The 14403-nt window shown below is 35.3% G+C and overlaps 2 protein-coding genes across 3 annotated transcripts in view; one reads left to right on the plus strand and one right to left on the minus strand.

The window, feature by feature from the left end:
* TMEM106B (transmembrane protein 106B) overlaps window positions 1–14403 on the plus strand; it is a 1075577-nt gene that overhangs the window by 973181 nt on the left and 87993 nt on the right. The gene's annotated exons all lie outside the window — the stretch shown is intronic.
* The window catches only part of THSD7A (thrombospondin type 1 domain containing 7A), a 281954-nt gene that overhangs the window by 244084 nt on the left and 23467 nt on the right, over window positions 1–14403 (minus strand). The window lies entirely within an intron of this gene.

Raw genomic sequence — 14403 nt, forward strand, 5'->3', positions numbered from 1 at the left:
TGACAATGTCCTCCTCTCACCCACATTATAATAAAATGCCCACAAGCCCTTACCATATAAAACAGTTTTCACTAGAGGATGGATTGCCTATTCTTGACATTTCAAAATTAGTGAGTTTACATCTAAGGATTCAGTAACAGTTCGCATTATTCAGTAACTGTTTATGGCTTTTTTTATTTGATAATGTGAAATAAATATCAACAATTAAAAATTCAGACTCTTGTCCCCTCCTAAGGTCAAAGCAGAAATGGTTTAGACTTTAGCCATAAGGTCAATAAATTCTATCAAGACTCACATGAGAGCATTATTTAAAGAAAATTATCCCTTACAAAAGCAGAAAGACTCACATTCCTGTGACTCATAAATGTAACCCTCATGTCTTATATAACTCCAAAGATTTAATGCACCCAACAGTTGATGGAGATGTTCTTCCCAACCACTCACCCAATAACTAAATTTTAAATTTTCAAAAAGATAATGTAGTTCTGAACCTTCCACTAATGAATAGTGGTGTCACAAATAGAATTCAGAAGAAACACATATTCAGTAAAAGGCTGACATTTGGTGCCATTTACAAAAGAATCCGCAACAGATTGCAGAAGCAAACATACAGACACCTGAAATTAATTGCCAAGATTACAAATCCCTCAACTTGCAAACAGAAACCTGAATATTAGAATAATATAAGTATCTCAGTTTCCTATTCTAATACACAGAAGATCATAAGGTAAAACCAATGTTTAACAAAGGTACTTTGACTACAGATGATTCCCTTACCAGTGTAGTCATTACATTACTTCATTAAATCACAACACTTGTACCAATAATACTGTGAATGGTGCATTTTTATATTCTGTATTTTCTGTGTAGATCCCTTAAATAGACTTAGATTATAATATCTAGAATTTTCACCTTTCAGTAACATACTGGATCAGGTAATTTATTTACAGATAGCTAGGCCCCCTTGACAGAAATTGTAGCTTTCTAACACATGTGACCAGATGTGCAGACACATTTTTGATAACACACTTTTTCCTTTTCCTCTTTTGGGCATAACAGTATTAGAAACGTGTTCATTAATAATAATGAATAATGGCATTGGAAGGATTTCTTCAGATTTATTTATACAATCTGTGGCTTCTTGGACCCAAGTAGGCTTTTGTACAAACATTACTGATACCATATCTAAGCATCTTTAAGTGATGCTGAAATGAAAAATAGTCTAAATTTTTTAAACCATTACCAAATATTCTTTGTAGAGATATCTGTTCATCTTAACAGAGATAAAATGACAGGGAGCAGGGCAGAAGGGTAGGAAGTTAGGTGAATGAGTAAAAGGTAATATTAAGGTGAACACCATGTTACAAGACCTGCAAGGTCCTGATACAATGCTGGTGGAAGCAAACTTGAAAGAAATGAGATTTTGTCTGTGCATGTTCTGTGTTCTTTGCACAGTAGGGAGATTCTATTTCTAGCCTTCATACTGATATTATTTCACTCTTGCCATTCCATGAAGAATTTCCATTTCTATCAGTTACAGCACACTGTACCCTTTGCCTACTTGTTTAAAGAAAATGAATAAAGTACTTTCCCATATGAAAATTAGATCTGCTACCTTTTATTATTATTATTATTTGGAACAGGCAGAAGGGCAAACACTGAGGGACACCAGTGTGAAAATTTACTAACATCACCATCCCAATTACTTGAAGGGCCAACAAGGATAAATGAAAAAGGCAATCATCTGCCTCAGCATTTACTGAGAGCATTTTAATGAAACTTTCCTTTTTCTCTGCGTTTGCTATACTTACACAGAATGAAGATATGAAATATTTCAATACCTTTTCATGTCCTCACATCATTACAATTCCAGATGACTATCTAGTCTGCTTTGTATCCAATTTTGATGCCACTGGCTCCAGGAAAGAGCAAAAACACTCCTGCGGGACTTTAACTAATGATTCTTTCACATTTTACTACAGGGATTGACACAAATGGAAAAGAAAAGAAAAGAAAAGAAAAGAAAAGAAAAGAAAAGAAAAGAAAAGAAAAGAAAAGAAAAGAAAAGAAAAGAAAAGAAAAGAAAAGAAAAGAAAAGAAAAGAAAAGAAAAGAAAAGAAAAGAAAAGAAAAGAAAAGAAAAGAAAATATATTGGAGATTTTCCTCCATAAAATAACACTCATTGCTTTGTGATTTGAACATAATTTGGAATGCATCAAGAACTTTGACCATAATTTATATGTGCCAACTATATGTTAATTAATTCTAATGACATTAAAATAATCTCCCATTTTGTTGCTATCGTATGACAAAATGTATAAAAAGCAATTAATTCCCACTAGATTTTATTTCAAACTACTTATAAAAGGATCTTACATAATATTCCACATGGAGAAAAGATCAAAACAAGCTCTTCTATACACCATGAAAAACAGTCACTTGAACTCACTAAAAATTAGTTTTCAAATATAAAATGTTGTGTTCTCAATAATAGCTAAAACAAATTTGTTTTAAAACGTGTAATAGTAAAAATAGTAAATGGGGCACCATAACATAATTTATATTTGGATCTCATTTCCTTGTAGATTCAAGTGATTGAACAGATTAACGTGACCTACAATTATTTTTATGTTACTTGATATTTTTAATATCTAACTAAAGAGATAATGAAGGGTTAAATGTTGACATGTGGCTAAACTGAGCATTAATTAGCTAAGTACATGCATACACACAGATACAGCTTAATGAAGCATTCTCCTAACAATACTGTGATCATAACAAGAGCTCTCTCTCTTTGTTCTCATAGACCTACAGTAGACTGCTGCAAATTTTAACCTCAAATGACATTTAAAAGTTAATAACACATTACAATTGTGGCCATTTCACGGAAGTCCTGGTAGTCTTTGCTGTTCAATTCATGTTTGGTCCTGATAGCACTTTAAAACCAAAACAAGTTGCTGCAAATCACCCCTAAGATGAGCATGTACTTCAATGAGCCCTCCATATCATGCACAAAAAAAAAATAAATCATTGTCACTTTTCTTGTTCTTTGATTGACATCTGTGTGTATAGGGTTTAACGGTTTTTCTATGCAGAAGTGAAAGTATAAAACCTATGTAAACCTGGAAAACATATGCTCATTAAGTGGTAAACTAAAATATTCCAATCCATTATGCTCTGGAAACTGAGAGTAGGCTTTTTAAACAATGTACAGGGATTTAACTACAGAATTCATTAAAATTAATTCAAGTCATACAGCTAAAATTTACTGCCATTGAAGAAGTTATCTTTAAAACAAATCCAATAAAATTTAAGTACAAGCTGTGGTGCCTGAATATTTTAAATATTCGCTGGACATAAAAATTGTTGTGGGGCTACAGCATAAAGCTGAAGGACAAACACAGAGCTTTACAATGTGTGTGTCCAGTAATCGTGGTAATACATTATTATGTAAGTTATAAATGTCTAATTACTGGTGTTCTTTTATTTCATTTATTTTGACCACTTAAACTGTCTCTAAAGTGCCTATCTACATTTGCATTTTAATGAATAATATTTGATATTTATTCAGCATTCTATTTGCATCTCAGAGTTTCATTTAGAGATTAATATTTCTTATTACCTAAAACAAACTATCCATAGATATTCAAGATCTGGGAATTACTAGTGAGTGAGCAAGACACTGTGGGTAGCATTATAATTTGGCCAAGCTGTTGGCCTCAGTTTTAGCTGTTGTGTTGCCGTTACTGTCAGTGGGACACTTGGTCTTTAGGAAGTTACACTGCAGTTCCAGGAAGATGAAAAATTGAAAACACTGCTCACTGAGATGCCTAAAGGAAGATTTCAATTTATGCCATTTTTGTCCAAATAAGGTCTGTAAATCACCCAGGAGAAATGAGTAGTAATCACTGTTTCCCCACAGTAATACTTATTGGAAAGAAAACATTGATCAAAAATGAAAAATATAATTTTACTCAGATACCATAAGCTCATTCAAGTTTATGAATCAAACTGTCAGGTATATATCATTCATAATTGTGCAAATCCAATGAAGATCTGCAAAAAGATGTAGCATTAATTCCAGAAAGTGCTTCCACCTGGGTTAGTTTATTTGATTTCTGGTTTAGACAGTTATAATTCAGTAGGCATTCCAATGATTTCCTGGGTTTGCCTGGCTCCTTTTTTTAGAGTAAAATTAATAAAAAGCATACTTTACTGCCACAGTAAATATGATTACAAAGTTTGCAGCTGTGAATATTCACAATATAGAGAAACAAATTCACACGAGCACAGAACTGATGTCTGGATTTCATATTCATGCCTGGTTCTCTGGCAGACCAGGTTTAAACGTCAAGCTTCTGCGAAGAGACATCCCTTCCCCTGAACACAAACACACTGAAATTAATCTTCTCACCCATGCATTTTTCTCAGAAAATTTGTATTCCAGCATCTTAGGAAGTACATTTCTTAGTACTTTTCCAGAGTCAAAGTATTTTTTGTTCTTTGCTTATATACTTCACTATTTCCTAGGATAATGTCAAACCTAATCTAAAACAAGCACTTTTGCAATGGGCCACCCTAAATCTAAAAGCTGTCTCGTGAAGGCTGCACACTGAACTGAATCTATCTTCAGATTAATCTCTTCTCATACACAGAATCTAAAAACAGACGTTATGTGGTATATGTTTCAACTAGCCTCCTAGGCAATGCAGCTTAAGTATGAAGTAAGTCAATCTCCAAGTAGACAACCAGAATAAATAAAACACATCCTGAAGTGCTTTTTTGTCCTCTCTGGCTGTAACTGGAGCTTACAGTGCCTAACTCAGCCACGCGCACCTACACCATAGACAGTGAAAACATCTCTCTCCTTATGAAAGATGGTAACAAACATTGTAAACCTTGATAGAAGTAACACAATATTTACAAACACATGTTGTGAAGACATTCTGCCTTAAGAAGGCTGCAGGCAGAGGAAAGTGCCCTAAAGACTAGAGCCAAAAATGTAATCAAATCAAGATAAGACACTACAAATATTTTTAAGAAACTTGGGAAAGATGAGGAAGGATATTACTATATGATATCCAACAGTATCATCTCTGGGAACAAGGATCATCCAAAAAGAAAGCTAGGATCAAGCCATGTCATCCCTGGTAAGAGAAAATAATGTTCTCAAACAGACTGCTCTAGATATTTCCTTTAGAGATGCAAACAGAAAAGTGCAGTGCTCAGAAGATTTCAGGTCACACTGACCAAACTCAAAAGCTATATAAGACATTGGAGCTGATAAGGAGATTCACTAAATATGCTATTAAAGTATGTTATTAAAACAACTTCTAATTTAAAATATATCTCTGTAACTTTGCTCTATTATTATAAACCTAGGTTTTTAACTAAACATGTTTTTTTACCCAAATATCTTGATGACTCTGATGCATCATTCCATCAGACAAAGTGCGACTCAGGGAAGCATCATCGACATCCACTACCCAAGAGCTGGTGCTGAGCTCCTGCAAGCCTGCCTGGCAATCCACTCTACTAAAGCAAGGTTAAACAAGAAGAGTTATTGTGCTGTGCCTAACTCGGTAAATTTAAGCCTGTTACATTTTGGCAAGAAGCATCATAACAGTGAAGGGAGCCTAACTCACGGGTCCATTTTTCACCTGCTTAAAGCTTTTTTGTTGTTGTCTGCAACCTGTATATTTTGCTGGAACCTTCTTTCTTACCTTTCTTGCAGTTTTCCAAACTCAACAGTTAGTCCAATGAAGAGGCTGAAAATTGAGGAGGTACTGACTTAAAAATATTCACAATGTTTAAGACAGAGGTTACAACACAGTTATGCTTTTTTTTTTTTTTTTTGAGAGAGAGAGATAATGAAAAAGACAAAAGTAAGATCACAGGATCCCAGTACCTAGCAGATTTAAAGAATAAATGTAATCATTGCATAGTATGAGATGGTCTCTGAATTACTAACAGTCTGGAACCCTTTATACAATTATTATAGTGATACATTGGAGTGTTTCTGATTCAAAATGTCAGAGCAGTAATATTGAGTGACATCTTTTCCCCTATTCATCTTAATAAATGATTACAGCATGGAGATACATAGTTCCCCCCACATGGATCCCTACAGCTTACACACACAGTGGTTCTAGGAAAGCAGTATGACTGCTAGGGAGTTTTTAGGATGAGCCTGCAGCAACTTTTTTGATATGCAGATAACTTCGCTAACACCAGAAAACATGAACATACGATACAGATGATGATGTACGGACACTTGAAGAGAAACAGGACTTAAGATTAGTAAAGACAAACCAAATATACCCTTGTAAGCTGACAAAAAAATGGTCTTAAACTAGCCAGCTGAACTTGATAACCATGAATACCAATGATTCTGAACATGTAGATGCAAAAGAGCATTAAGCCTGAAAATACTGATGAAGAAAAACATTTTATCACATTTTAGGCTGTTAGCATTTACTAAGAAAGACTGATTTCAGATATACAAGGCTTATTGTTTTCTATGAAAGTGGGACATGATCACTTATCTACAAAGGAAAAATACATTTGAAAAACATTAAAATAAAAATAACTAAGTAAATGCCACAGGGCTAAAAAGAATACGTGACAGGAAGTATAAACAGAGATGCAGATAGAAAGAAAACTGGGCAGACGTCAGTGGGCAGGGCAATGTCTACACCCACTAAGTTAACTTAAACATCCTATAGGAGGCTTCCTGTGTAAAATCAATATTAAACACAAATAAACTGAGAAAGACCAAGGGCTATTACTGGAAAAAGTACATATATACAGGATACAGAATGACATTTGAGTGACTTAAGAATGGCCAGGAGCTCTAAGAGCCCAGAAATCTGGCAGGAGCTAGAGGAACACTGAAGATGTCTGAAGCAGAAAAGGGAAGTAGTATTGAAAAGACAGAAAAGAATGAACCAACATGAAGACAAATTTATGATCATGTGCAGTTCCAATTAAATGCATTTGTGTTTAAAATATGAAGTACTGAAGTCTAGTCTAGAACAGCGCTAGACAGAGAAATTATCTTCATCAAAACCTTATTTGACTCTTTATTTTCAAGAAAGCATAAGAAATAGCAGAAACCATTACTTTGAGTTTCCAGATACTGCAGACTTTCTCATGTTTTGTAGTGGCACAGACGCATCATTTAAAAACTAGAACAATTCACTCTTCCTTTTCCATAACTCTTCTCCCCATGCCACCCCAAAAGAAAACCCAAACACAGCCTTAACTGCTACTGCATGCATCACTTCCAAAAAACAAACAAACAAACAAAAATTCTAAATATATAGTCAAACAACATATACATTGCTTTTACCACTTTTACCAAACTGGCTTTATTGTTCCCATACTTCTACGTGCTGTGATTTTTTATTTGAAGTTTTGCATATTGCAATGCCTGTTTTGTTGATTGACATTGCTCAAAAACTCTGAGGATTGAAGAACATTAATTAATCCTCACTTAAACAGTCTTTATGTGTGCTTCATTGTACTGGAAACTTGTTACTTGGAAATTCATGCAGCGGAGGCTTGTTCTAAGTAGCACTGAATGGAGTTTGATCAGAGTTATGATGGCCTGAAGACCTAAGTGAGGAAAGGTTGGCAGTACAGGTCGTACTTTCCCTCCAACTTCCACCCAAACTGGCTGAAGAAAGAGGCAGAGGAGAGTGTGAAATAAATAAATCAGATCCATCAAAAGAGCTAATTGCAACTGGTATGTTGCTCTAGGCAGGCATTTCTGTTTATGTCACAATTTTAATAAACATACACAAAATGTCTGGGCTGTTTATCAGAATTTCAGAATTCTTCAGGATATACGGTCATTTCTATCCAGCTCTCAAATACCAACTTGCTACATAAATTGACAAATCCAAGTGAACATTTAGGCCAGACACTAGCAGAGTTTATAAAGATTCTATTTAAAAGAGTCATAAATCTTTACATATTGTTATATTCTCTTTATATAAAAGTAAAATACAAAACTTTTGCAATGTATAGCTCAAAAACCAGCTACAGCAGTTTGATGTACATCTGGTAGCTGGTTAGTGTGGGATATGCAAAAGAAAACAATTACAAAAATTGTTGATCAAGGGTCATTTGGATTTATTGTTCTAGAAATGACTGCTGAAATTACTAAAAATTGTGACAGCACCATGCAATCTGCATAAATGCTAAGGCCAAATAAATAGCTATGAGACATTTGTGAATGTTTTTTCTAGCAAAAGCAAAACGCTACAAAAAGACACTGCAAGGACATTTTTTTTTAAATTATTTTTATTTTTTTAATGTCTAAAATTGTCTCTCATAATTCCTGGAGCCAGATGAGCCAAGACAGGGTGTAAATAAAGCCCAAATCCTACCTAATGTCACTGTGATTGACCACTCCAGGGTAAAAGAAAAAAAAAAACAACAAAACAACCCTTCAGCAGAAAGAGATTGTGTGTTATCTGAGCTTCACAGCAAAAGCCCTTCTGAAGCATGATTAGGACACATGACATACACTCATCACAGAGTGTGTCAAGTCTTACATCCTACACATTCACCTCAGTGCACCTTTCCTAGAGATAAATGGTGATTTCTAATTCACTGAAGAGGAATCCTTTACCACAGAGACTGGATAGGCTGAAAATACTGAGCATGTATGTTTCTTTGCACAAGCAACACAACCGGGACTTCCAAGCTACTTCTTTATTTAACATGCTAAACATCAGGAACTCCAGCCAAATATTTCATTGCACCTAACAGACACAGGTCTGTTTGTATACTTATGTCTAACATTTACTTAGACAGATACATACACAAAAGTGTGCATATTGCTTGTATGTAATTTTTACCTTCACCTTGCATATTTAAATAGGTCAAGTCTTCAGCCTTGATCTGGAAATAAACATTCCACAAACTCCGTAGAAGACTGACCAGAATGTCTCCCAGAGGGTGTCTAAGGTTCCCAAGGGCCTATTTTGGTCCTGTTTGAACATCTTTGCTCCCAATTTTATTTGAAACTGAAAGTTTGCCCTTTTTCTATGGAAAGCTACGCAATCGTCCCCAAAGGGACATTTTTTCGCAGTACTGTCAGGCAGGCAGACTGCAGCTAAACTTGAGAAGGAAGGTGTGCTCCCAGAACGTGGTAGATAGATTGTTCCAATGGGATTATCAGCATTTTCAATGCAGAGCCAGCTCAAAGCTCATGCTTGATTTAATTGAGAATCTGGAAGACAAAAGCGTAAGCCTGTGGTGGTAAATTAGGTACATACAATAACCCTGGAAATAATGAAGTCTCAGAAAACATTTAGCTACTTCAAGTAAATAAAGCCCCAGGTAGGCATTCCGTGTCAACAGTCATGCTATGCTTAACATTCTTAGATTAGGAACTTCCATAAGAAATATTATATAAAGGGACAGACATATATAACATTAAAGCACAAAAAAAAAATAAATGTAAAAATACATGTTTACATCTAAAACTATGTACTCTTAGCATAGTATTAGGGAAAAAAAAAAAAAAAAGCAACATCAAAAAAAGCAGCTTGAAAGACTCATAGTAGTACTCCAAAATTTGGGTCAGAGAATGCTACCATCTCCAGTAGATCCACAATTTTTAGTTTCTTTAACTGCTAATTCCAGCAATAGAGGTTCCAACCAAGTGCTGGAAAAGTAACATCAACTTAAAATGCAAGGAATTAGAATGTATTTTCTCTTTTGTCGGAATGTAAATTCAGGCCAAAGGTCATCTTTTTCCCTCCCTAGGGAAGGCTTAGTAATGCTTATTGTCCCAATTTACCAAATTTAGCCCACAGCAATTTGCTTCTATTATGGTGCATACCTAATATTGCTCACATATTCAGCCTAGGTTATTTACTTTACTGGAACTCCTTTCAAGAATTAACTGATTAGTATGAGCACACAGTCTTAACTCTGGCTACAGAATTAACATACTCACCCAAACCCATTCTCCTAGCAAGAGATTTTGTTGTTGTTGTTGGGCATACAAAGGGCTTTAAAACAATTCACCACACATTAAAAATAGAATAAAACAATGATAATTTTCATCACACACCCTCGTGATTTTAGGAAAGGAGTGAATAATATATTGGACTATTATTCTCAATGAAAGAATATATTCTAATAGAGCATACTAAACAATTTCTGATCTCTACTGCATCCATGCAATCCTGCTGAGTGCACTGAAGCTGACTGAACAACCCCAGATGTACAGTTTGGCTCATGGAGGTTATTCACACTGCTAACTGAGATACATAACTCTGGCTTGCACCCTAGAGGAATCTACCTCCATTAAAAATTAGGGCTTTAGCTATGAACATAGTGCTTGAAGTAAATGTGAGATGTAGGAGAGGTAAATAGCTCCCAAAACCACTCTGAAAGAAACTATTATTTGAGGTTTACTATAATCAGAGACAACAAAAACTACTAGCCAATGTGCACTTAGGACTCTACAATAATTTTGTGGTGAAATGGAACTTCAAATGAAAACATCAACTTCAATGCCAGGACAGAATTTGGGACTTTTATTTACTTTTTCTTTTATTTCACATGAATAACTGTAATTTCTATTCTTAATTCCTATACTAGTAATCTCTAACACCATAAAGTGACACACATCATGCTACCACAAATAGTTCAGAGATAATGGAAAATAAATTTTATTTACACATAACAACTAATTATCTTATAAGATAGAAATCTTGTATTCATACAGATAATCTAAAAGGCAGAAACAGTAAATTCTCTCTTGTGAAATGTAATATAGAAATATGACATGAATTTGTCACAGGAATTAGCACAGCCCTAGACTTCTCTTGTCAAAATGCCTTGAGTTACACAGAAAACTCCAGGCAATTTTCAAATACCCTAGAGCACAACTGTATCTTTATATTACTTCTCCATTAACTGGAATCGTTAGCAGAGACAAAGTCGTCATATGCATTTAAAATCAGATTTTAAATAGTAAGAGTATACAATATCATCATTTACTTTAAAAAAAAAAAAAAGAAAGAAACATAGGCTTTACTTAAAACTTTATACTACACAAAACACACTACCTACCTTTGCAAATGTACACAGTCCATTTACACAAAATTCTACATTATTTTAAGCTACATTATTTATTTATTAAATATTTTAATATATTTTAATTCCAAATCAACCTTCTTACCATTCTTCAGTCAAGTGATGACAATCGAGTAACAAATTTTTTTTTTTGAGTTACTGTACCGGTTCACTACGTACAGTGTACTGAACTAAATTCTACCATGCTCCCATAATGTTGATCAAGGAATGAATAACTACCAAATCTAGCTACATAATGCAGTTCCTTCTGATTATTTATGGCTTAATACATCATGCACATAACCATGTTATCTGACATTCAGGGAAGGAAACACAATGCAACACAGATAACCAATACTTTCCATTCAGAAATGTGTTTGCGTGTGTAGATCCATGACAGTCCAATCGAGGGGCAGGGGGACCCGGAGGATGGACTGGGTCCAGGAACAGATGGCTTCGGCCCAGCATGGTGAAACCAAAGGAAGCCCATGGCTGCTGAGATCAATGGCACTACTGTTGTACATTTGAGGAAGGTTGCCAGAACAATTGCAGCTGGGAACAGCTGAGAGGTGATGACGTGGCATCCATGTGGCGTGACAGCCACCAGTGCCTTGGTCCTTGTTCAGTGTTGCCAGATGAAGACTCTTGCTGCCACATTACCCCAGCCTGGATCAAGTGGCTTCCTGCAACTACGTCCATGGTCACACATGGATGGATGGATGGAGCAGGCATGGATACTGCTCCAGCACCACTGAACAGACTAAACAATAATTTAAAAAGTACTGAGGACTTGTTGAACAAGCATGCCAAGTAGAAACAATCTTTGTCAAGTTATTCCTGAGTTACATGCAGCAAAATATGCATCAGGGGTGGTCTGTTTATAACATGACCAAACAACATCTGAATTGGACTAAAACACTCCGCACAAAGGTGACAATTCACAAATTCATTACTAGCAGAAAGCTGCACACAAACTTGCTTTTCATCTTCACTTCAGTTTTGTGATGGTGAGGCATAGAATAAGAACGTAAGAAATACACACACACAACCCTTGTCAGCGTAAGGATCATAAAACAATTTATCCTTGCTTATTTTGGTTTTAGTCACTCTAATGAGCGCACTACTCTCTTCAAACAGGCAAAGCTTCTTGCCTTAATGAAAACCCAATATTTCTCAGCTGGCACCAGGTAACTTGCTGAACACCCAAAAAGGGCATCTACTGAACAGCATACAATAATTAAGTCACTCATTGATCCAGTGAGCACAAAACAGGGCTGAATGTAATGCTCTATAGCCAATACCTTTAATCAACACTTAAAATGATAACATTACTCTAAATTAAACAAAAATTGAGCTAACAGCCTGACTGTCTTGTTCTATGTATTTAGTGTTTCCTTTGGAAGGCTTAATTTCAAATTACCTTGATTATATACATAATTACTATTATTTGGCAATATTATTGATGCAGGTGCCAGCAACATGAAACAAGCCGTGCTAAAATATAAACCAGATCTCTGTACAGAAGTTACAGAAGCTTATCAGTCAGCATCACAAAACTGGTTACAAATTTCTGCCTCGGACTCTGGAAACCTTAACCATTCCAGTTCTGTTTATAATGGTGTCTTCCACAAATAGCTCAATCCAGACTCAGAACAGGTATCTGCAGAAATGTTAAACTACACTTGCTGTTCTGAAACATTTAGGAACACATGAGAAAATATCTTTTAAAATATGAAATTAATCCCTGAGGAAGAGAAGCCAGCTCTTGTCTCAAGTATCTAAGCACAACACATTAACTTGTAGGCACGTAATGCTAGTACAAAGTACTACTGCAATCAGAATTGAGATCAATGAAAACAGCCCTTCACAATTGCACTCAGCAGGATGAAAGATCAAAACACTAACAGAAGATGCCAAAGCCAAAACTCAGGACAGCAGTAACATGAACTTCATGAGATAATTTGATCTGTGGCAACTTGAACACAGGAGATGGACACATCCTGTGACACCGGAAAACATAGCCAAGCTTTGCGTGTGGTATTTGTGCAGTATACTGATCATTAGTGCCGCTAGGTATTAATATGAAAGCAGAGATACGAACTTTACAATCAAGTTGTTTTTATTGGGTTTAAAACCTTGAACAAAAAGGTTTGAGAATACAGATTGGCTCTAATGAATTGAATATTTGAATTATCAGTTTGGAGAAATATTCTTATGTCTTCATTTAATTACAACAGCCAAAAAAAAAAATCTGAATACTTCCATCAACTTTGTCATGCCATGCAATACTTTCCTGTCCAATTAGAGAAATAATTGTGAGTCTTTTGCTTTTATAAACTGCATGGTACAATTTGGAAACTTAAGTTTCGAAATCAAACTACTTGACAAATTATTGGTCTCACATCAGTCTTGTGCATGACAGAAAATATACAAATGCTTCAACATGGCACTACATCCCTTTTAAAAAGGATATTACATTGACATTTTTGAAAGGTCAGAATTCCTGACTACTATGAAGAAGTTGGATAGAATGGGGAAAAAAATCTATTTTATGCATCTGTAACAATTAAGAGATTAGTTTATCACAGAACAATCTTATGATTTAGGTCACAGTTAGAATCCCTCATGAAGTAAATCCACAATGTAAGATATCTAAGATTTCTCCAAGAGCTACCTTACATGTGAAGCCCAATTAGGACCAAATCTTACTGAATGCCACACTAGCTGGAGTATAGTGTTAGTGATTTTGAAGTCATGAGGAATGTGAAAGACACAGAAAGTGTTATTTAAAGAATAAATATGAGTATTTAAGATCAAATTAAATACAGCAAGAAATACTGAAACTTGGATTTTGATCCAAGTTGCAGAAATTTTTTTCATAACAGACTGAAAGAAAACTGCTATATAACTAACACACTCCTACTCAATCTATTTAAACAGTAATGAAATAAAATACATGTTATTGTAGGGCAAAATTGATAAAAACACAGCTTTAGCATGAGAACATTTTCTAGCAGGTACAGTGTCATCCACACCAGCTTTCAGAAAATTGTGGCTGCGTCTCAGTGCCATAAGCCCAAGTAAGAAGCTGCCTCCCAACACTGGCAGCTTCATGGCCTCAGCCCCTCCAAGCACTTCCAGCTGCTTTGACCAGGCAGGTCCTGCGCAGCTTTTGCATTTTACACTGCCTTTAAGGCTGTAGCAAAAACACAACTACCAAAATTCAAACCTAGGATGATTTGTATGAGCTGCCATTGTACCTATATACCACTGCAGAAAGGTCTTTGAAAGGTCTACATGCAT

This window comes from Cygnus atratus, chromosome 2 (genome assembly GCF_013377495.2).
Source record: "Cygnus atratus isolate AKBS03 ecotype Queensland, Australia chromosome 2, CAtr_DNAZoo_HiC_assembly, whole genome shotgun sequence".
NCBI lineage: Eukaryota > Metazoa > Chordata > Aves > Anseriformes > Anatidae > Cygnus > Cygnus atratus.